Source organism: Martes martes, assembly GCF_963455335.1.
Source record: "Martes martes genome assembly, chromosome: 4".
NCBI classification, from domain to species: Eukaryota; Metazoa; Chordata; class Mammalia; order Carnivora; family Mustelidae; genus Martes; species Martes martes.
The window spans coordinates 179,455,435-179,476,717 of record NC_137891.1 but is presented as its reverse complement, the minus strand read 5'-3'; positions in this window follow the sequence as shown (position 1 = coordinate 179,476,717).

Sequence of the window (21,283 nt, the reverse complement as noted above, 5' to 3'; positions counted from 1 at the left end):
GTTAAGATGCACATGTGTCTTCTCCTCTTAAATCTCCCTGTGTCCCTCTGTAGTCAGCCTGTTTTCTCGTCTCCGGCCCTTGGCAAACAGTGATCTGATTTCTGTCCCTATGGTTTTGCCTTTTGTGGGATGTTGTAGGAATGGAATCCTATGGTATGTTCCCTTTCATGGCTGGCTCTTTTTTAGCAAAAAGCATCCGAGAGTGATTGTGGTCGGGTACGCGTGTACTTTATGTCATTGTATGGGCGTACCACATTTTCCTTATCCATTTGCTTGTTGAGGGACATCGGGCTTGTTTGTGGTTTGTAGTGATTACGAGTAAAGCTGTTATGCACATTCATGCACAGGGCACAGTGTGAATGTACATTTTCTTTTCATCCGGGTGGATGGCTAGGAGTGAGTTCATGGGGTTGTATGGCACATATGCGCTAGACTTCATGAGACTGCCCTGCCAAACTGTTTTCCCTAAGTGCCTGTGCTACTTTGCAACCCCCTCCGTGACCAACAATGTGCAGCTTTGCTTTTCTTATTTACATTTTAATGATTTTATTTATTTATTTGAGAGAGTGAGGGAGCAAGCATGTGTGAGTCAGGGGAGGAGCAGAGGGAGAGGGACAGGGAGACTTTGTACTGAGCATGGAGTGTGAGTGGGGCTCGATCCCATGACCCTGAGATCATGACCTGAGCCGAAATCAAGAGTCAGACGCTTAACCAACGGAGTCCCCCAGGCGCCCCTGGAACTTTGGTTTTAATAGATGCACATGAGACAGGACATATAGCCCAAGACCTGACCAGGTAGAAAGGGGGATCTGGGATCCTCTGCAGACAAGGTCTTCAGTGAAAGGGTAAACTTGCAAAGTATCTGTCTTCCAAAAGGGCATACAAGAAAAATGTTGGTCTTGGCTTTGACTTAGGATGCGGGGGGGGGGATAACCGCTTTCCTGAGCCAGTCCTTGGGAGAGACTAGAATCCAAATTCCTACTTCTTGCTTGGTTCAGAAACCTCCAGCTGAGAATTTAAAGTAGATCCTGATGAGTAATACTCCCAGGTCTCCAGCAAACAAACAAACAAACAAACAAACGAACAAACCCCCAAAACAAAAAAACTAAAATCCTTTTGGGGGAAAACATCAATCAGAGCCTTAAAAGCCTTATAAAAGTCCCACAGAGTCCTAATGGTCATGAGCTTGCAGTGAAAAATATTAAAAACACACACAAACCAAAATTCCATGAACAAGTTTTAATAGAAACAAGAAGCAGGAGGACCAGATCTGCAAACCCTCAGGTACGGCAATGAGAGCATTCACCTTAGGAAATAAAGGTGCACAATCATTTAAACAAATGAAAGAAAGTATTGAAAGTAGGAACAAGGAATGAGAGACTATCAAGAAGGACCAGGCACGGTATCTTTTAAAATTAAACAGATGCTTAGCAGATGAACCAGCATCTCCACACCTAAGTATTTGCCAAAGAGGAATGCAAACCAATATGTCCCGGGAAAGATTTGTGCATGAATGCTCATAAGAATTTCTGAGAGCCCCGGACTGAACAACACAAATGTCCACCAATAGGTGGACAGAGAAACAAATTATGGGATATAGTGGAATGGTATCTAGCAATAACAGGAAATAAACTACAGATACTTCCGACTCTCTGAATTCATCTCAGAAGCACCATGTGGAGAGAGAGAAAGCTAGATATGACACACTGTATGATTTCATTTTTATGAGGTTTTCAAAAAGGCAAAAGCTAATTTCTAGTGACAGAATGCAGATCAGCGGGTGCTTGGGGCCGAGAGTAAAGGGGGCAAAAGGACACGAGGCTCCTTTTTTTGGACGGTGGAAATGTTCTCCATCCTGATTGCGGAGGTGGTTCCGTGAGTGTCAAAACTCATCAAACGGTACACTTCAAATAGAGGCTTTTACTGGGTGCAAATTATACGACATAACTGCACCTGGGGAAATTATACTTCAGTAAAGTTAATTTTAAAAAAGCAATAAATTGGGGCACCTGGGTAGCTCAGTCAGTGGAGCATCCGACTCTTGATTTCCGCTCAGGTCATGATCTCAGGGTCCTGGGATTGAGTCCCGAGTCCGGCTCTGTGCTGGGCGTGGAACCTGCTGGAGATTCTCTCCCTCTCCCCCGCCTCCACCCCTCGCACCCCCCCCGCCCCCCGCTCACATGCACACCCACTCTCTCTCTCTCAAAAAAAAAAAATTAAACTAAAAAACCAATAGGCAGTTTGACAAAGACTCAATTTGAGCTTCTAGAGATGAGTATATAAAATTGAAATAGAAAATACAACAGATAGATTGAGTAGTAGATGAAACACTGAAGAGAGAGCTGAGAAGAGAATTGACAAACCAGGAGGTTGGTGGATAAAGACCCAGATCCCAGCACAGAAGAAGGAAGAAATGTAAAGGATGGCATGAAAGCCTCTAAACCAAATTCACTCAGCTTTCTCGAAAGGGACATCAGGGAAATAAAGGAGCAATGCTTTTCAAAGGGCAGAAGGCTGAGAATTTTCCAAAACTAAGGACAGATGAATCCTCACATTCAGAAACCCCAGCATGAAAAATAAAAAGAAATACACAACTAGGGGCACCTGGGTGGCTCATTGGGTTAAGCCGCTGCCTTGGGCTCAGGTCATGATCTCAGGGTCCTGGGATTGAGCCCCGCATCGGGCTCTCTACTCCTCGGGGGAGCCTGCTTCCCCTTCTCTCTCTCTGCCTGCTTGTGATCTCTCTCTCTGTCAAATAAATGAATAAAATCTTAAAAAAAAATACACAACTAGACAATTACATTGAGATTTCGGAATACCGAGGATAAAGGGAAGACCCTAAGAGCCCGGTAGGAGCAGAGGGACAGTGACAGGGTTGATAGGGGACCTTTGATCAGAGACAGTGGAAGCCAGAGGCCACACCCACAGGAAAGGCCCTGGGGGGTGGGGGGAGTGGGGGGTGGGGGTGGGGGACAGCCCTTGACTAGCCCTGAATGCTTCAAGAAGCTATCTTTGTGGAACGAGAGGGGATCAAGGCAGTTTCAGATCCGGAAAAGCTGAGAGTGTGGTCCCAGATGAGACACATTTAGAGGAGATCGTCAAGGATGTGCTTCAAAAAGAAAGAACATGATCTTAGAAGGAAGTCTGAGCCACAGATGGAATTGTGAGTAATAAACACGCCAGACATGTGGCTAAATGTAATTAAACACCAAATCTATAATTAGCTGTAATAATGTCTTTTTTGAGGGCTTAAAAAAATAGAGTGAAAATACCAGACAACAGCAGCATGTTAAGTCACGAGGGGGTGACAGGATTTAGATTTAGAGTTTTCCAAGGTGGCTGTCCTGTTTTGGAGGAAAGTAGCTGTAGTGACTTACGTACGTACACTTTCGGACAGAGGTCTGCAGACTGTGGCCCTTGGGCCCAATTAGGCCCATTGCCTCTTTTTATGCATAAAGTTTTATTGGAACACAGCCATGCGCATTCCTTTAGGTATTGTTTATGGCTGTTTTCATGCTACCAACCGTGGTAGAGCTGAGCAGTTGCTATCCAGACTGTGGTCCTCGAAGCCTAAAATATTTACCACTGGGCACTTTGTAGGACACGTTTGCTGGTGCTTGCTTCAGGGAAGCTACTGAAAGAAGAGAAACAGAGGCGATAGCATTTAAAGGGAGGGGTTTGGATAGAATGAGAAAACTCAGTTCAAAAAAAAAAAAGGAGAAAAAAGAAAGATCTTAAAAAAATCAAGATGATAGATGGTACAAAGCAGGATGGCAGAAGTAAATCCGGGTGCTTCTATCCCCTGCCTGATTCTCTGCTCCCACTTCAGCAAGAGGCCCCCACAGGGGAGGCTGGACACACCGTCTCCACATCTCACCCCTCTTCTCTCCCAACACACTACAGTGAGGCACTTGTCCCCGTGGCCCCCTGTCCCAGCTCTGGCCCAGGAGACCAAAACCTCCCTATGGCGGAGCCCAGTGGTTGAGAGCTTCCGACTGGGGTGCCGTGGAGGGAGGGTCCTGGATGGCCAGCTGTGGATTCACTCAGCTCGTGGGCAGGGTCCAGGGTGGCCGGAGATCCCCAGTCTGTCACATTCGTCCCTGAGCAGCCTTGTGTGTTTCCCAGGGGCCACACCAACATTGGTGTTTTCTGTGTGTGCCGTGACATGGGAAAAGCGGGAGGCCTGGCTGGGGGCCGTCTGTCGTCCTCTTCTTAGACTCCCTTGCAACAAGTCACACAACGGATCATGCCCCTTCTCGAGACACTCTCTTCCGGACACACCCACTCCTGCTGGGTTTTCTTCCCACCTCCCTGGGTGTTCCTTCTCAGGCTCCTTGGTTCTCCCCAACCTCTGGTTGTTGGAGGATGGCAGGCACGGCCCCAGGGCCTCATCTCTCTGCTGTCTACACTCCCAGGAACACTCATCCAGGGTCTCGGCTTCGAAACAGCCCCACGATTCCTGCCGTCACACCTCTAGCCCAGCCTTACCTCTGAACCCTAGAGGGACCTCTGCCCCCCCCCACCCCCCGCCAATGCATAGGCTCAAGGAGGCCTAATGGCAGCTCAGTCTCAACACCCACAAACCAACCTCCTGATTTCCAGCCCTACAAGCCTACCCCTCGCCCAGGGTCCCCCTTTCAGTGGGTGGCAGCCCCAGGCTTCAGGGGGCCCACCCCCAAACATGGAGTAGCCTTTGGCTCCCATCTTTCTCTCACACCCCACGTTTGATCCATCCGTGAACATTGTCAGATCTGCCTCCAAAACACAGTTTCAGTCTGAGGACTTTCCCCCTGCTCCGCCGATGCTTTCTCGTTAGGGTTATTATCGCTGTCTCTGACCCACGTCTCTGCTTCACCATAGCCTCCTGTTAGCGGCGGTCAGCAAGGCGGCCAGAGGGATTCTGTGAAAACCCAGGTCAAGTTCATGTCTCTTCTGCTTAAACCCTTCACATGATTCCTCAACTCGTGCAGACGTGAGGCCCTCCCTTCTGTCTTCAAGGTCAACACGAGTCTACCTTCCACCTTTCTGACCTCATCTCCTAATGCCATGTCCTTTTCCCTCCACCCCCGGCCACGCTGGCCTCCCAGCAGGTCCTTGGATGTGTCTTGGGGCTTTGCGCATTCTGTTCCCTTTCCCAGCACTGAGATCCCCCCACCCTGATATCCCCACTGCTCATTCCCTTGCTTCCTCAGGTCCCTGCTCAAGTGTGACTCTGCTGGAGAGGCTTGCTGGCCCCTGTACAAAACAGTGGGCTTGGGGCGTCTGGGTGGCTCAGTCAGTTGAGCGTCTGACCCTTGATTGTGGCTCAGGGCATGATCTCAGGGTCGTGAGATTGAGTACCCCATTGGGCTCTGCACTGGGGGTGGAGCCTGTGTAAGATTTGCTCTCTCCCTCTCCTCCTGCCCCCCCCTTCTGTCCCTCTCTTAAAAAAACAAAAACAAAAAACCAGCAGCCTTGCCCTGCTCTGTGGCGTTGAGCAGCATGTCTTACCACTGTTGGCATTAACCTTGATCACCCGGCTCAGGGCATGTTGGTCCGTGTCCTCCACTTGTTATGGGTTGAGCTGTACCCCCATTCCCTAAATCCACGCACTCACGTCCGAACCCCCAGCACCTCGGAATCTGACCCCATCTGGAGATAGCACCCTTCCAGAGGGAAGCAAGCCCAAAATGAAATTGTCAGGTGGGCCTGAACCCAATATGACAGGTGTCCTCATAATAAAAGGGGTGATCTGGAGGCAGACATGCGGGGAGAATGCAACATGAGTGAGGAGGCGGCCATTTAAGAGTCCCAAAAGTGGCCAGGAAAAGGTATTTTCCTGGGGCACCTGGGTGTCTCAGTTGGTTAAGTGGCTGCCTTCGGCTCAGGTCATGATCCCAGGGTCCTGGGATCGAGCCCCACATCGGGCTCTCTGCTAAGCAGGGAGCTTGCTTCTCCCTCTCCCTCTGCCTGCCGCTCTGCCTACTTGTGCTCTCTATCTCTGTCAAATAAATAAATAAAATATTTGAAAAAAAAAAAGGTATTTTCCTCACAGTGGTCAGAAGGAACCAGCCCCACGGATACATCCATCTCGGACTTATAGCCTCCAGAAATTGACTTGAGACAGTCCATTTCTGCTGTTGGAGCCACTCAGTTTGTGGACTTCTCTATGGCAGCCCTAGAAAATATATACAGCAGGGTGCAGTCACTCTTTCTTCCCCCTCTCCACGCTCTGTGCGTTGGAAGAAAGTTACACGCAGCCTGCAATTACACTCCACCGCCTTGAGGGGAGAGTAGCTACAGAAGCTGTTTGGAATTCTCATCCATGGACAGTATCTGCGTTAGTCATGTGTTCATTGTCGGTGTCCCCCAACCAGACTCGACCTCCAGGGCTTGGGTGGTGGCTCTTCAGCTCACTGCCATGTCTCAGCGTCTAGAACAGTGCCTGGCACAGAGCAGAGACCCAAATATTCAAATGTCCAAAAGCGATGAGTCAACAATGACGATAATTGGAAATGGACTAAATTATCTACTTTAAAGGCATCGATAGTCCGTGTAGATGAAGAAGTACAATTTCATACTAAAGAAACTCCCCAAATATTAAATCACAGGAAGTTTGAAGAGTAGAATGGGAAAAAGACAGATGAAAAGAAATGCCATCCTAAAGGAAACTGGTATGGCTTTAATATCACGGATAAAGCATTATTAGAGGAGCGCCCGGGCGACTTATTCAGTTACACACCTGACTTTTGAACTCAGCTCAGGTCTTGATCTCAGGGCTATGAGTTCAAGCCCCGCATTGGGCTCTACCCTGGGCATGGCGCTTACATTAAAAAAAAAAGAGAGAGAGAGAGAAAATTATGGTGAAAACATTATTAGGAAACAATAATGTTATTGTTTATAATAAAATAGAATAATTATAAATAAATATATATATAATTAAGGAGATTGCCACTTAATGTTAAAAGGTTCAGTACAGGGGCACCTGGGTGGCTCAGTGGGTTAGGCCTCTGCCTTTGGCTCAGGTCATGATCTCAGGGCCCTGGGATCGAGCCCCGCATCGGGCTCTCTGCTCAGCAGGGAGCCTGTTTCCCCCTCTGTCTGCCTGCTGCTCTGCCTACTTGTGATCTCTCCCTCTCTGCCAAATAAATAAATAAAACTTAAAAATAAAAGGTTAGGTACATTGGAAAGCCAGAATAATTCTGAACTTGTATGATCTAATGATATGAGTTCAAAATATATAAAGTGAACTTCTTGGCTTTTCTTCTTGCATTTCTTTTGTATATCCTGGACTGATACCAAAGAAAGTAGGAACCCAGAAACATCAACAGGCAGAGATGACCAAAAAATAAATAAATAAATAAATAAATAAATAAATAAATAAAGAGAAAAAAGAGGCTCCACAAAAGTCTGCTTTCTCTGACCAATGAGATAGCCGAGCAACAAAGGCTGTCTTAGACAGTGAACCGCTGTGCTCCAGCCACATGCCCCAGAAAGAACTGTCTCCAGTATCATCGCAACAGCAAAATTTACAGGAATGGAAATCGTATATAGTGTGCTTTCTGGCCACAATGGAATTAAAATAAATCTGAATAATTTCAAATTCCTGGCAACTAAAAAAAATATGCTTGTCAATGATCCATGGGTCAAAGAGGAAGTCTCAAGAGAAGTAAAAAAAAAAAAAATTGAACTGAATGAAAATCGGAATACATCCTATCAAAATGTGTGCGGCACAGAGGAAGCTGTGCCGAGAGAGAAATCTACACTAAATGCTGATGTGGAAAGGTGATGTGGAAGTCTCGAGCCATATGCCAAACTCCCACTGTGAGAAGCTAGAAGAGTGAAAGAAACCCAAAGGAAGCAGAGGGAAGAAAGTAATCAAGCTAACAGCAAAAATCAATGCAGTCCAAAACAGAACAATAGAGAAGATCAATGAAACAAAAAGCTGGTTCTTTGAGAAGATCAATAAAATGGACAAGTGTCTAGTGAGACTGACAAAAAAGACAGAAGGCACGGGTTGTCAATGTCAGGAATGAAGCCGGGGATATCCATACAGACCCTGGGGCTATCAAAAGATTAAGAAGGGAATAACACAAACTACGCACGTAAGTCTGACAACTTAGTTGAAACAGGCTCCTTTCTCAGAAAACACAAACAACCAGGATTCACCAGTATGAAATAGGTAATTTGGCCCTGTACCTCTTAAAGGAATTGAATCCATAATTTAAAAATTCCCGAAAGGCATGCAGCTCTTGATCTCAGGGTCCTGGATTTGAGACCCACGTTGGTGCAGAGATTACTTAAATAAGTAAAACTTAGAACCCATAAATAAGTAACAACTCCTAAAAAAGAAATATAGCCCAGATGTTTTTGCTGGAGAACCCTACCATGCTTTGAGAGAATTATCACCAGTCCTGCACAATCTCTTCCAGAAAACATGAGTGAGGAGGTCATTTCGCAATTCATTTTATGAAGCCCGAATGACACCTAAAAATAGAGGACAATAAAACTATTACACATATAAAATACAAAAAATACAAGAATCACAAAAATCTATGAAGGCAAAGTGGACTGAGCACTGAGCACTGGATGAGGGGTGGATTTTAACCCATCTCACTAACTGATGAAGCAGACAAGAAAATCCGTAGTTGATAGAAGGTTTGAGAAGGACAAATAGCAGACCCCACCCACTCAACAGACACAAGCACTTTGCATTGATCATAGGTGGACACACATTCTTCTCGAGCACAGGGAACATAAGTGAAAACTGACCATGCGAGTCCTGTCCAGAAAGCAAGTCTCAACAAAATGGAAATAAATTGCATCCTTCAGACCACATCTGACTCTTGTGCAATGAACTTAAAACTCAGTACAGATAGTAAGAAAAACCTATTCATGTGGAATTAAAAAAAATATTTATTTATTGATTTTTGAGAAGCTGGGGAGAGGAAGAGAGAGAGAGAATCTTCAAGCAGACTTCCCACCGAGTGTGGAGCCCGATTTGGGGCTCAATCCCATGACCCATGAGACCACGACCTGAGCCAAAACCAAGAGTCAGACGCCTAGCTGACTGAGCCACCCAGATGCCCCTTGTTGAGAAATGTTTTAAAATGGCCTTGTAACTAACTTGTCAGTTAAATTATGAACAGAAATTGTGAATAGAAAAATAGTTGAAAGACAACATCTGGAAACCAGTGGGCTCAGCTACAGTGGTTTTTAGAAGTGTCTGCCTTTGGCTCAGGTCATGATCCGAGGGGTTTGGGATCAACCCCACCTCAGGTTCTCTGCTCCGTGGTGAACTTGCTTCTCCCTCTCCTGCCATTCTCCCCCTTCTTATGCTCTGGGTCTCTCTGTCAAATAAATAAATAAAATCTTTTTTTTTTAATTTAAAGATTTTTATTTATTTGACAGACAGAGATCACAAGTAGGCAGAGAGGCAGGCAGAGAGAAAGAGGAGGAAGCAGGCTCCCCACTGAGCAGAGAGCCCGATGCGGGGTTCAATCCCAGGACCCTGGGATCATGACCTGAGCCGAAGGCAGAGGCTTTAACCCACTGAGCCACCCAGACGCCCCGTAAATAAATAAATAAAATCTTAAAAAAAAAACAACCCAAAACCAAAATGCAGAGTCTGAAATGTTTATGGTGGAAAATAAGAAAGGCAGAAAATTAATCAGTTAGGCACCTGAATTAAAAATTCAGGAAAATAACAAGATTAACCCAAAGAAAGGAATGATGAGTAGAAATGTGGGGGAATTGATGAAAAAATTAGGATTAAAAAAATCAGAATTTGGTTCTTGGAAAAGATTAATTAAATTCATAAACTTTTGGCAAGATTCAGTGGGGTGAAAAGAGAAACACATAAATAAAGGAACTTAATGAGAGAGGCACGAGAGGGTCTGATGATGTAGACTAGGTGGTTCAAGAAAGCCACCCAGTTCCTGGAGGGGACACATACCACCTCAGATCTACTGGCCTTGGAAGGACCCCTAGAAGGTCACCCACATCACAGTCTTTTGGAGGAGGCAGTCCTGCCCCTCGGGGAGCTTCATGGTCCCACTGGCAAACATGCAGGAGCTCGGGCCTTCAGGGGGTACCTGCTTTCTGTCTGATGGAAGCCCCCAGGGCAGGAGCCCCTTCCTTGGACGGTAGCAAACCGTCAGATTACCATATGGCTGCCCGCTGATTCCCAGAGCAGCCGTACCCTCCCCCCACTCCACAGCTGGACAAGCACTCCAGTTTCTCCACATCTTCACCAACACTTGTCATTATCTGTTTTTTTGATAGTAGCCATCCTAGTGGGTATGAGGTGGTCTCTCAGTGTGGTTCTGATTTACATTTCTCTCCTGACTCCCAATACTGAGCATCTTTCCATGTGTCTGTTGGCCGTCTAGATGTCTTCTTTGGAGAAATGTCTATGTCTATGTAAATCCCGGGACACCTGGTGGTGGAGTCCGTTAAGTGTCCTGCTCTGGATTTTGGCTCAGGTCATGATTGCGGGGTCATGAGATGGAGCCCTGAGTGGGGCTTTGCGCTGGGCACGGAGCGTGCTTGAGATTCTCTCTCTTCCTCTCCCTCTGCCCCATCTGCATGTCTCACTCTCTCTCAAAAACAAACAAACCGATAAACAAACACCTTGGTCCATTTTGTAACTGGGTTGTCGTTTTGCTATTGAATTGTAAGAATTCTTGATATATTCTGGATAGTAGACCCTTGTCAGAGTGCAGTTTGCGAATATTTCCCCATTCTCTCAAATGTCTTTCACTTTCTGGATTTTGTCTTTGAAGCACAAATTTTTAAATTTTGACGAAGCCCACTTCATCTTATCTTTTTTTAGGTGCTGAAATCAAATTTAGACGAAAAGAAAAACATATGCGCAACAAGTGTGAACACTCAGATGTGCCGGACACGTTTCTAGAAAAATATAACTTATCCATCCAACCCGCGGTGTGCTGGTAAATGCTTTACAGTTGGCATCCCAAACCAATAACCCACACATGCACATGCACAAAACCCCTCTGTTGGTAGCGTTTGCCAGTTTCCGTGGTGTGACTTTTCCCACCATGACCAGGTTCAAGCTACAGTGCGACATTGCTGAGTGCAGAGGTGGGCAGAGATGTACAGCATCCCCTCCGCAAAGCCGGCCTCCAGCACTCTGAGGAGCTGTGATAAGAAATGGACTCCTGCTGCGTCTTTCTGCACCTGAGCCCGGGCCAAGACACCCTCCACTCTGGGAGAGTCGCTGATGGTGCAGCTAGCGAGGGCTCATTGGGGTAGGGTCCTGCCAGGGAGTGGTAGCCTAGGAGCTCCCTCTCACTGGTGGCCCAGCTTCCTTTCCTGGCTCTGTACACTCCCAGAACATTCCCTGAGGCCTCCACCCAGGTCCTGGCCATGGTAGGGATCTGCCCAGTCTGGGGGAGGGCGGGTGGGGAAGGGCAGGGAGGCTCACATCACCCCTCCCTTCTGCCCCTCACCGTCTGCCAGCAGAAACTCCTGGGTGGGGGGGAGAAAACCAGGGGAAGGAGAGAAGCATACTATTTACTGGGCACCTCCTGGGTGCTAGCCCAGCGAGAGCCCTGGAACATGAGCTCATCACGACCATTTCAGGGCAGTGGTCCACTCTGAAACTTTGAACCTCACCAGGCTTGTGTAGACTCAGGCATCACAGAATGTTAGTGACCAGCTTCTGGAAATGGAGGCTCAGAGAGGGCCAGCAACACACCCAAGGTCACACAGTGGGCCATGGCAGAGTTCACCTAGAACCTCAGCCTATGGACTCCCATCCCAGCCTTGGAACTGTACAAACATGGGTGTGGCCCATGAACCCTCTTCAACTGCCCCACCCCGTGCTGCCTTGCACTGGCCTGGGGATCCCCACGGGGTCGAACATACCCCGAGGTCAGATGTCGGTATGCCTGCCCCGTTGTTTCCTGCAGGGAGCCCCGGAAGCCCCGCGCCAAGGCTACGGTGGAGGAGGGAGGCAGCAAGGCCAGGTCTGAGCAGCAGAGACAGGACACCCATCCTGTGAAGGCCACATGCTCTGAGCACTCCCCAAAGGAGCCAGGCAGCCCCTGGGACCCTTCCGGAGGCTGCGGGTACAAAGGAGGCACAAAGCGTGGGCTTCAGAGGCAGACAGCCAGGCTGGCATTCCGGCTCCCCCCGTAACTGCTGCGTGACCTTGGGCAAAATGTCTCAACATCTTTGAACCCCCATTTCCTCTCATAAAGGTGCCTGGTTCCACAGTGTTCGTGATGAGCTCATGTTCCAGGGCTCTCGCTGGGCTGGCACGCAGGAGGCGCTCAGTAAATAGTATGTTTCTCTCCTTCCCCTGGTTTTCTCCTCCGCCAGGGCATCCCGCTGGCGGATGGCGAGGGGCAGGAGGGAGGGGTGACGTGAGCCTCCAGGCCCTCCCCCATCTCCCCCCTCCCACCTCCCCACCCCTGTCTTAGCAGATCCCTACCATGGCCAGGACCTGGCTGGCAGCCTCGGGGGATGCTCTGGTGGCGTACAGAGCTAGGAGTGGGGAAGGGAGTTCAACCCTAAGGCAAATCCCCAAAATACCCCTAATACAGATCTTTCTGAAACCTGGGTTCCCACAAGGACAGGTTGAGGTACAGAGTGGCTCTGCTTGGCCCCATTGCTGGGAGAGTCCCAGACAAAGGGGCCAAGCTGTGCTACCGAGGTCCTTTGTGACCTTGGGCAAGTCATTGCCCTTCCTGGGGTCCTCACTGTTCCTTCCGACTCAGCCCCAGGCTCCCTCTGGCTCTGGCCATTGGAGATTTCTAGCTCCTGCCCAGCCTTGGCTTCCACAGAAGCTACGCCCCGGGCTCCCTGGGGCAGACCCATAAACCAGGCTCGTAAATGCCTGGCGGGACAGCAGGCCTCTCTCAAATAGAACTGTTTCCCAAACAGGATTGAGAAAGGCTAGCTCTGGGCGACCCTGAGTCAGCCCGTCACAGGGGCACCGGTTCTGCCTGGCCTTCTGGGCCAAGTGTCTGGGAAACCAGCTCCCTTAGTCGCCCTTCACTCTTTCCTGCCTCCTCCCTCCCTTCTTCCCTTTGGAGATAAACTGGGGCTCTAGTCCTGCCTCCCTGTGTGGCCTTGGCCCTGCCACTTTTCCTTCTGGGCCTGTTTTTTCACTTGTCCAACAGGGAGGCCGGTCCTGGGCAGGCCTTGCTTCTGGATGGTGATGATGCTCAGGGAAGACATTACAGGAAAGCTTTTTGCCAGTAGTGAGTGGATGCGGAATTTAAGAGTGACTTTCGCGATAGAGCTGGTCTCTTCCACAGACAGAAACAGAGTTTCCCTAGGCTCCTCCATTAAACTATAGATTCCTCTAGGACAGAACTCTGCTTCCCCCATTAGACCAGAAGTTTTGATAAAGAGGGCGAGAGGGGCTTTGTGTAATCCTTAGCTCCTGTAAGGTAGGAGCTGTGTTTCCCCCATCAGACTAGCTGATCTGTGTGGTCAGAGGCTGTGCCTCCCCCATCAGATTGGAAGCTTCTCAGAGGTTGGGGGGCTGTGCCTCCCCCATCACACTAGCTGATCCGTGTGGTCAGATTGGAAGCTTCTCAGGGGTAGGGGCTGTGCCTCCTCCATCACACTAGCTGATCTGTGTGGTCAGATTGGAAGCTTCTCAGGGGTAGGGCTGTGCCTCCTCTATCAAAGAGAAAATTCCCGAGGGACAGGCAGTTTGTTTCTACACTCAGTCTGGGGATCCCACAGAGCGGGATCTGTGTCTCCCCCTTCAGACTGGGGGCTCCCCCTGTTCCCTGCCTTTCTCCTTCACAGCCAGCACCCGGGAGGACTGTGTCGTAGGTGGCTGCAGGGTATGTGCTGGCCTGTGGGGATATGCAGGGGTTCGGGGCGAGCTGCCCACCCTGCCAGGCCACACTGGCACTGGGCACTCCCAGGACAGAGGACCAGGGTCGGGCTGGGTCCTTCCAGACCATGTTGGGGCTGGCTGGCTCTCAGACTTGGCCAAAGCCTACTGACCTCACTGTGGTTCCCCTGGGGGTGTCACTGGGGCTGGGGGCTCTGGGGTGCTGTTGGGGAGCGGGCGGAGAGGGGCAGCTAGAGGGCTGGCTGTCGGCCCTAGCAGCACTCTGAAGGTCAGCCACCCAGTCCTCTCAGATGTGAAGATGTGAAGACCAAGGTCACGGAGCCGGTGCCCAAAGCCCCCCAGCCCCCACAGGCCAGTCGGCATGCGGCGTGTTTGTACCAGATGGCGGGGCTCCTGACTCCTGGCTCCACTCTACCGGCCTGCATCTTGCAGCTGTGCTCTTGGGGAACCTCCCCTCTAATCTGGGGGTGAACAGAGCCCCCCTCCCCACACCCCTCTACGGTTAGCACTGAGCCTGGATAAGTCAGGGGCGAGCGTGTGGGGCTGGTCTGGGAAGACTACCTGTGCCTCTCACCTTTGCTCCCAGCCTCATCCTTCCTCCTCCTCTCTCCCGGGTCCCCAGCCCGCAGCCCTGCCCCTCTGCATGGGAGACTTTCCAAGATTAAGCCCTGAGTAAGGCACAGGTGGATGCCTGCCTCGGAGGGGCGCAGGGGTCCCAGCCAGGGAAGCCAGCAGCGACCACAGACTCTCCTGGAAGTCACCTGCTTAGCGTGGGTGGCACGTGAAATTTGTGTCCTGCTCGACTTACCACACGGGGCTGGTGGTTTCTCTTTTTCAGGCTGATTTATGGGCATTTTTCATACATGCCGGACGTGAGTCCTTTGTCAGACATACAGATATCCGCTCTCTGGAAACGTAATTCATGCAGTCACTGGTCATTCCGGGAGCCTCAGGGTGGGCCGGCCAGGCCATGCTGGTGCCGGCGCCTGGGACGTGCCCCTGCCCTGACACGAAGAATGAGCAGTTGGTGAGAAGCCGGTTCCTCTTGCCACACTAACGTGGTTTTCTTTGGAAATGTTGAATCAAGGAGAATTTCTTCAGAACTCGGGTGGGGTGAACAGAAAGGTTTCCCTGTTTGTTTTCTGGGGTGGCTCTTTACATTCTTTGCAGTGAGCACCGCTTCTAGAAATTTCCTTGACTCCACATGTCCCAGTGCGTAAATGTGGGCTTGCCTATTGACCTCTTCCCTGGTTTCTGCCCTGGTTTTGTGTGTTATGGCTGGACCCGTCAGGACACGGCGGGGAGCCTGAGCTCAGACTTAGCTAAGGTCAGTGAAGTTAGGGTATAGGCACAGCCCGCCCGTCTCTTGTGCCTTAGTTCTGCCGGGGAGTCCAGGCTGGAAGGCAGAGAATGGGGAGGTGGAGATGCCCCGGTGGAGGCCTGGTTCCTAGGAGAGAGGACAAGCTTCGGAGGTTCCCGGACTGCCCTTCCCAGAAAAGATAGCAAGAGGAAAGCAAGAAGGAAATGCGGGGGGTGTTGACAGCTTTTAGGGTGTTGGCTACAGGCCATCTGGTAAGACCTGGAACCTGCTTGCCAAAGACTTAATATGATTAACTTTGTTTTCTTCACAACAGGCCAAGTGTCAGAGGACCTGGCTTCTAGCTGTGGCTCTGTGGCTGGCTGCTGCGTGAGCCAGAGCCAGTCACTTGCCCTCTCTGGGCCTCAGTCTCCCTGTCCCTTGGCTTTCCTGCTGCACCCTTGCGGTGGTGGATCCAGTTTGGTTGGTTGAGTAACCTGATGGCTCCTAGCCTCAGTTTCCTCATCTGCACAGTGGGGATACACACAGCCACCACGTGGGAGGTGTATCAGGGGGTGTGTCCCCAGCACCCAGGGCAGGTGCAAAGTAGGTGATCCCTCCATGTCCGAGGGTGGGAGCAGGAGTTTGGGGAAAGGGAGGCCCTGGGGAAGCCGGGAGGTTGAGAGGACTGGGGTTTTTCTGTCTTTTGGTTTGTCTTTCTCTGTCTCTACTGCTCTCTGTGCCTCTCTTCCTCACTTCTGTCCCTTTGTTCTCTGGGTTGAATTTTCTTTGTCTCTGTCTGTCTCCATTTCTTCCTGTCTCTGTGCATCTCTCTGTCCCCTCTCCCCCCACCTCTCTCTAGAGGGCCTTCTGGCTTCACAGAGTCACAGGGCCAGGCTGGGGTGGGGAGAAAGCTGGAGCTCGGCTCCCAGACTGCACTGTGCTCCCCGAGGGCCACAGTTGGGGCGTGATGGAGCCCAGGGGGCTCTGTCACCGGGTGGCTGGAACCCCTGCCTAGACAACCTCGGGCTGCTGACTGGCTGTGGGTCGGTGGCTGAGAATTCCTGTACCACCGTGAGTCTCAATTTTTTTTTTTTTTCATTCAAGCCAGCTTCCTGATCTCCCAGAGCTGAAGGCTTGGCCACTCCCTGTTTCTGTCCCTCTGAAATATGCAGTCTTGCCAGTGTGATGGGGGAAATGGGGTTAAAACAGGTGGTTTCCTGGGACAGAGCCTTGGCCCGGGGAGGGGGGTTGCTACTGAGAGAACAGAACATTCCATGGAAGCCAGAGGCAGGCGTGTGACACGGCTTCCTGGAGGTAGTGGACTGTGGGGGTCTAGGAGAGGGACTGGTATGCACCGAGTGCCTACCAGGGACCTGGCCATGCCGAATGCTTTATAAGCAGCACCTCAGCGTCTTCATCTGCGGAGTGAGGACAAGCACAGCCACCACCTGGGAAGTGTCATAGGGGACATGTTGAGGCCAAAGCTGACCCCCTGACACCCCAAATGCTCCTCCAGAGGGAAGTGGGGGGAGAGGGGACAGTGAGATGCACAGAGATGAGAAGAAACAGAGAGAATTGGAGACAAAGAAAGTCCAACCCAGAGAACAAAGGGACAGAAGTGAGGAATAGGGCTGGCCATGGTCACCCAGCCAATGAGTGGTGGGCCAGGGCTGGACCTTCCCCCGGACCCATGCTCTGTCCACTGCTGACCCCCTGCCAATACTCCTACTGCTCCTTTTTCCTTCCCTGTCTGGAGGAAACAGAACAGTCTGTGTGTCTTGGGCAAATTGCTGGCCTTCTCTGGGCTTATTAGTGGTGACAAACCAGGCCCATGGCCTTCTGGGAGGATCTGGAGAACCCCAGGCTCCCGATCAAGGGCTATGGGAACTGCTGGAGGGGGGAGGTTGAGCAGGGGCTTTGGGCTCCTACTCTGCATGGGCCTGAGTGTCTACTCTTTGGTCTGTTTTCAGTGTAAGCCCCTGAACACCCAGCTTATCTCGAAAGCCTCCTCTTTCCCTGACATTTTAGGAGAGTATGTGCCCCCCACCGCCCCAGCCATCAGGGCCCTCTCTGAGGGGGGTGTCTGCCCCTGGGCTCCCCGCCAAGCCCAGGACTCAGGCCAGGCCACGGCCAGCAGGGGCCCGATGGCTGGGGCTCGTGTCGTGGCAGCCTCCAGGCTTTGAAGGAGCCAGAGAGACAGAGTTGGGTGGCTGGGACCCAGATGGTCTTACTGGTGTGAGGTGTGGAGGATGGGATGTCTCTTGAATCCTGCCATCTGGTCTCTGTGCCAGACACAGGACAATGTTGCCTCCCGAGGGCAGAAGGTCGGTGTGTGTGTGTGTGAGTAATGCAGCAAGAGGGGCGAGGCCTGTGGCACCAAGGACGGTAGCATATGGTAGAACAAGCTCAGAGTCCCACGGATGGGGCCATGACCCTGTTTCCAACCTCACTGGCAGGAGACCTCAGACAACATGTCCTCCTCTGCCAAGCGGAGGCCACAGCAGTCTGCCATCTCGCTCCACTCCGAGAAAGCACGATGGTGCCCGAGAGGCCTGATGCACCGAGCTGGTGCCCTGAAGGGCTCAGTGACCTCTGGCTGCCATCACTATCTTACTTTCTCTCCACACACGCGTCCCCGGACCTCTGCATGGTTCCCTGTTGGGGCTCTTGGGAAACCTCATCATCGCTACCCATTCACACGCCCACAGTCCCCATTAGCCGGGCGGCTCCTAGAAGGCAGGCTGCGGCCAGGTCTTGTCCTCTGCTCATGGCCTGGCCCGTGGTGGAGGCGCCCAGGAAATCTTGGTGGCATAAATGCGCCTGAGTGATGTGGGGAACGATGCCGGGCTCTTCTGTCCAGTGGTTTCTCCCCTGGGGGCCTGGGGAGATGATGTTTCACAGGCCAGCCGGACAGGCCAGATCCAGGTGGAAGGTCCCTAGTGGACAGGGCTGCCCTACAGGAAAGAGGAGTTTTTCAAGGACCCCTATCAGGTGGCCCGAGAATCCAGGTTTCTTGCTCTGGGGCCGATTCCCTGTCTTCTACTTCACATTGCCTCTAGGAGGCTGTGTATTTTGAGGCAAGTTGCTCTCCCTCTTTGGGCCTCTCTGTCTCTATGTGTTTGATGAGGCAGGTGGACCAAGTTTTCGGGGAGTGCTTGCTGAGACGTGAAGTGTTGGGAGATGCCCGGCAGAGGTACCGTCCCTCACCCCCTTTCCGGGTACGATTCCCCAGCTCTGTGTGAGTCGATAGAAGGTGCTAGACTCTGATTCTCACGGCGGGACCGCAAGTGCAATCGGGTTGGCTGGCACTGGAAGATACTGGATTTCTACTGTAGCAGCTGTGAGGAAGGGCTGTCATCAGGGGGGAAACCCCAAATTCCCTGCTACTCCCCATTTAATCAAAGGCTTGGATAAAAGGAAGACTGTTCATTGAGGAAAGTCTGAAGGATACCAAGCACATTTTTCTAGAGACACCGCACCCCGAAATAGACCCGTGAATCAACTCAGACCCAACCATAAGAATGCTGTGGGTCACTTAGTTCAAAATCCCACACATGCCCTGTTTTGGGGATGGGAGGAGGAGAATGTTCCTAGGTTTTCAGGGCCCAGAAGAGTAGGGCTTCTCTTCTTCAACTGGTTTGGTTGTATCTTGTGGGCACCATGGTTCATGAAATTGATTCTATTTCTCTTTTCTCATGGGCCACCAGGGAACTCACTGCTTGATCTACCAACCAGACAGATGTCCATCCCTGTCTTTTATTTTCTTTTCCCACTCTTTGACCTAATTTTCTCATTTGAAAAATGATTTTACCCAGGGTGTATTTTGTAAGCTGTCTCAAATTCTTTCTATTAGGATGTGGAATAAAAATCTATGAAAGAAAGGGAAATGTTGAGTCTTGCGTGAAGTGGGCACTGGAGGAAGGGAGGTGGAAGTGGGGGAGGGGAAGGCAGGAAAGCAGGTGATGGGTAGAGCTTTATGGAGAACCCACAGGTCAGGGAGCAAATTCCTGGGAGGCAGTGAGGGGGAGCAGCTAGAGAAATATGATCAGAACAGGTGTCAGGCACTGAGTGAAGAAGGGGTTGTCAGGGGCCTGGTCTGGGGGGCCTTGAGTGTCAGGCGAGGTTTCTATTTCTCGAGGATTGCCTATATCCCAGGCACTTTACAGACATCATTTTGAACTCCCACATTATTCCAGACTTTACAAATTAGGAGACTAAGTCTCAAAAAAGTTAAATCATTTGGCCAGTGCTGCGAAATCTGAGAAACGGCTGAGCCCAGACTGGAACCACAAATAGTAGGGCTCCAGGATCTAGACATTTCCCCATCCAGCTGCCCTCAGGGGCCGCAGGATGCCGGAGCAGTCTTATGGGGTGGGGGGTTGGCAGATGGGATGTGTGTTTCAGACAGGTCCCCACTGCCTGCTGTGCGGAATGAGGTGAGCCTGGGGATGGGGAGAGCGGGGGAGCGGCTCAGGCCCTGGCAGGGACAAGGGTGCGGGTGCGGTAGGGGTGAGGGTAGAGGGGAAGGGATGGGGCCGGAGAGGTTTGGGAGGTAGAGCTGATGAGTCAGGTGGGGTGACTGTTTAGATGCTGGAGATGAGGGAGGGGACAACTGAAGGGGTTGCCTTGGTCTGTGCTTGGTACCTGGGGTGGAGGCGGCACCATCTGCTGAGAGAGGCAGGGAGGGGGAGGGCAGACAGCCAGTGGGGGGCAGGGAAGGAGGTGATGCGCCTGGGAGGCTGCTGAATCGGCCACTTGTGGGGGTGGGGCTGGCTGCACCTGACCACGAGCCCCTAGTGCCCAGCCCAGCCCCGCACGTGATGCTGTTAACGCCACGTGGAGCCTGGGATGTTCCAGAGCCGGGGAGGGAGCCAGTGATCTCTGAAGGTCCGCGGTGCCCAACAGAGACCTGGGTCTGGCTTTCAGGCTCTGAGTTGGGTGACTCATGGCCCTCGCCACTTCCTGCTATTAGAGCCGCTGGCCACAGGCCCTCTGGCCCTGCCGGAATCAGTGGGTCCCCTGCCTTCTCGCGATAGTTGAGTCAGAGCCCCCGAGGCCCACAGGGGGTCCAGGATCCTGCCCTGGGAGATCCCAGAGGAGTGAGTCAGTGTAAGGAGCTGTGAGGGCCCGACGGGTGGTGAGCCCTCCGATGATCAGAGCAGCACCTATACACAGAACACCCAGGGCACGTCTTCTTCAGTGAATGACTAAGAACCTGGGACCTGGACTTGGCTTCCCGTGACTCTGCCGCCTTGTCTTGTGTATGTCAAAGCTCTTCTCGGAGCCTTGGTTTACCCGACTGGAAAATTAAGGGACTCTAGGGGCTTTTCCAGCTGGAAGTGGGAGGATCATGGGAGGCAGGAGGAACTGAGCCTGTGGTGCTCGGCGGGCGCTGGGAGCGGAGAAAGGCCACCTGTGGGGCTCCAGAGAGCTGGGCTCTGCTGCGCACCCCCCCCCCATGGCCATCCTACATAAGCTCAGGCACAGGCGGCACGTGGGGGCTGAAGAGGACCCCTCCCCCCGAGGAGAGGAGCCCACAGCTGGTGTCCGCAATCACAGAACAGCCCAGAACCCATTCTGATGGCTCGCAAGGCCGGAGGCAGGCAGATTCCTTGCCTGATCATGCCAACCAAGGCTTCCCTGGGCCAGGTAGTTCACCCTCCTCGGCATCAAATGACTTCCCCAACCGGAGCGATTCCTTCCCCTGCCCTTATCCACCAGTTTTTAAATAGTCCGAGTTGGGGTCTCAAACAGTGGCCCGAGGGCCAGATCTGCTGACACTACGGGCTTGACCTACAGTGTTCTGTTTTTAAGAAATATTGAATTTTAATGCATTAGGCAAAGCAACTGTGTTACCTGTGTTACTCCCTTTGCCACAGTTGGTACCCCTCCCTGTGTGCTACAGCTGGCGGCTTCCCACATTTATTATCCGCCCAGCCTCTGAAGGCATCTCGGTCTGGATGCTCGGCGCTGGCTCCAGAGCCCTGTCTTGTGAATGGGGAAACGGGACGTGGGGGCTCCTGGGTTAACGGGATCCCAGGTCCCTGAGGTCTGCCCTTCAGAGCTGTGCTCCAACATCATTTCCCCAGTGAGCCTTCCCCGATCAGTCGACGCAAACGGCACCCCACCCCTCTGCCCCTCTAACCTGCTTCACTGGGTCTCAG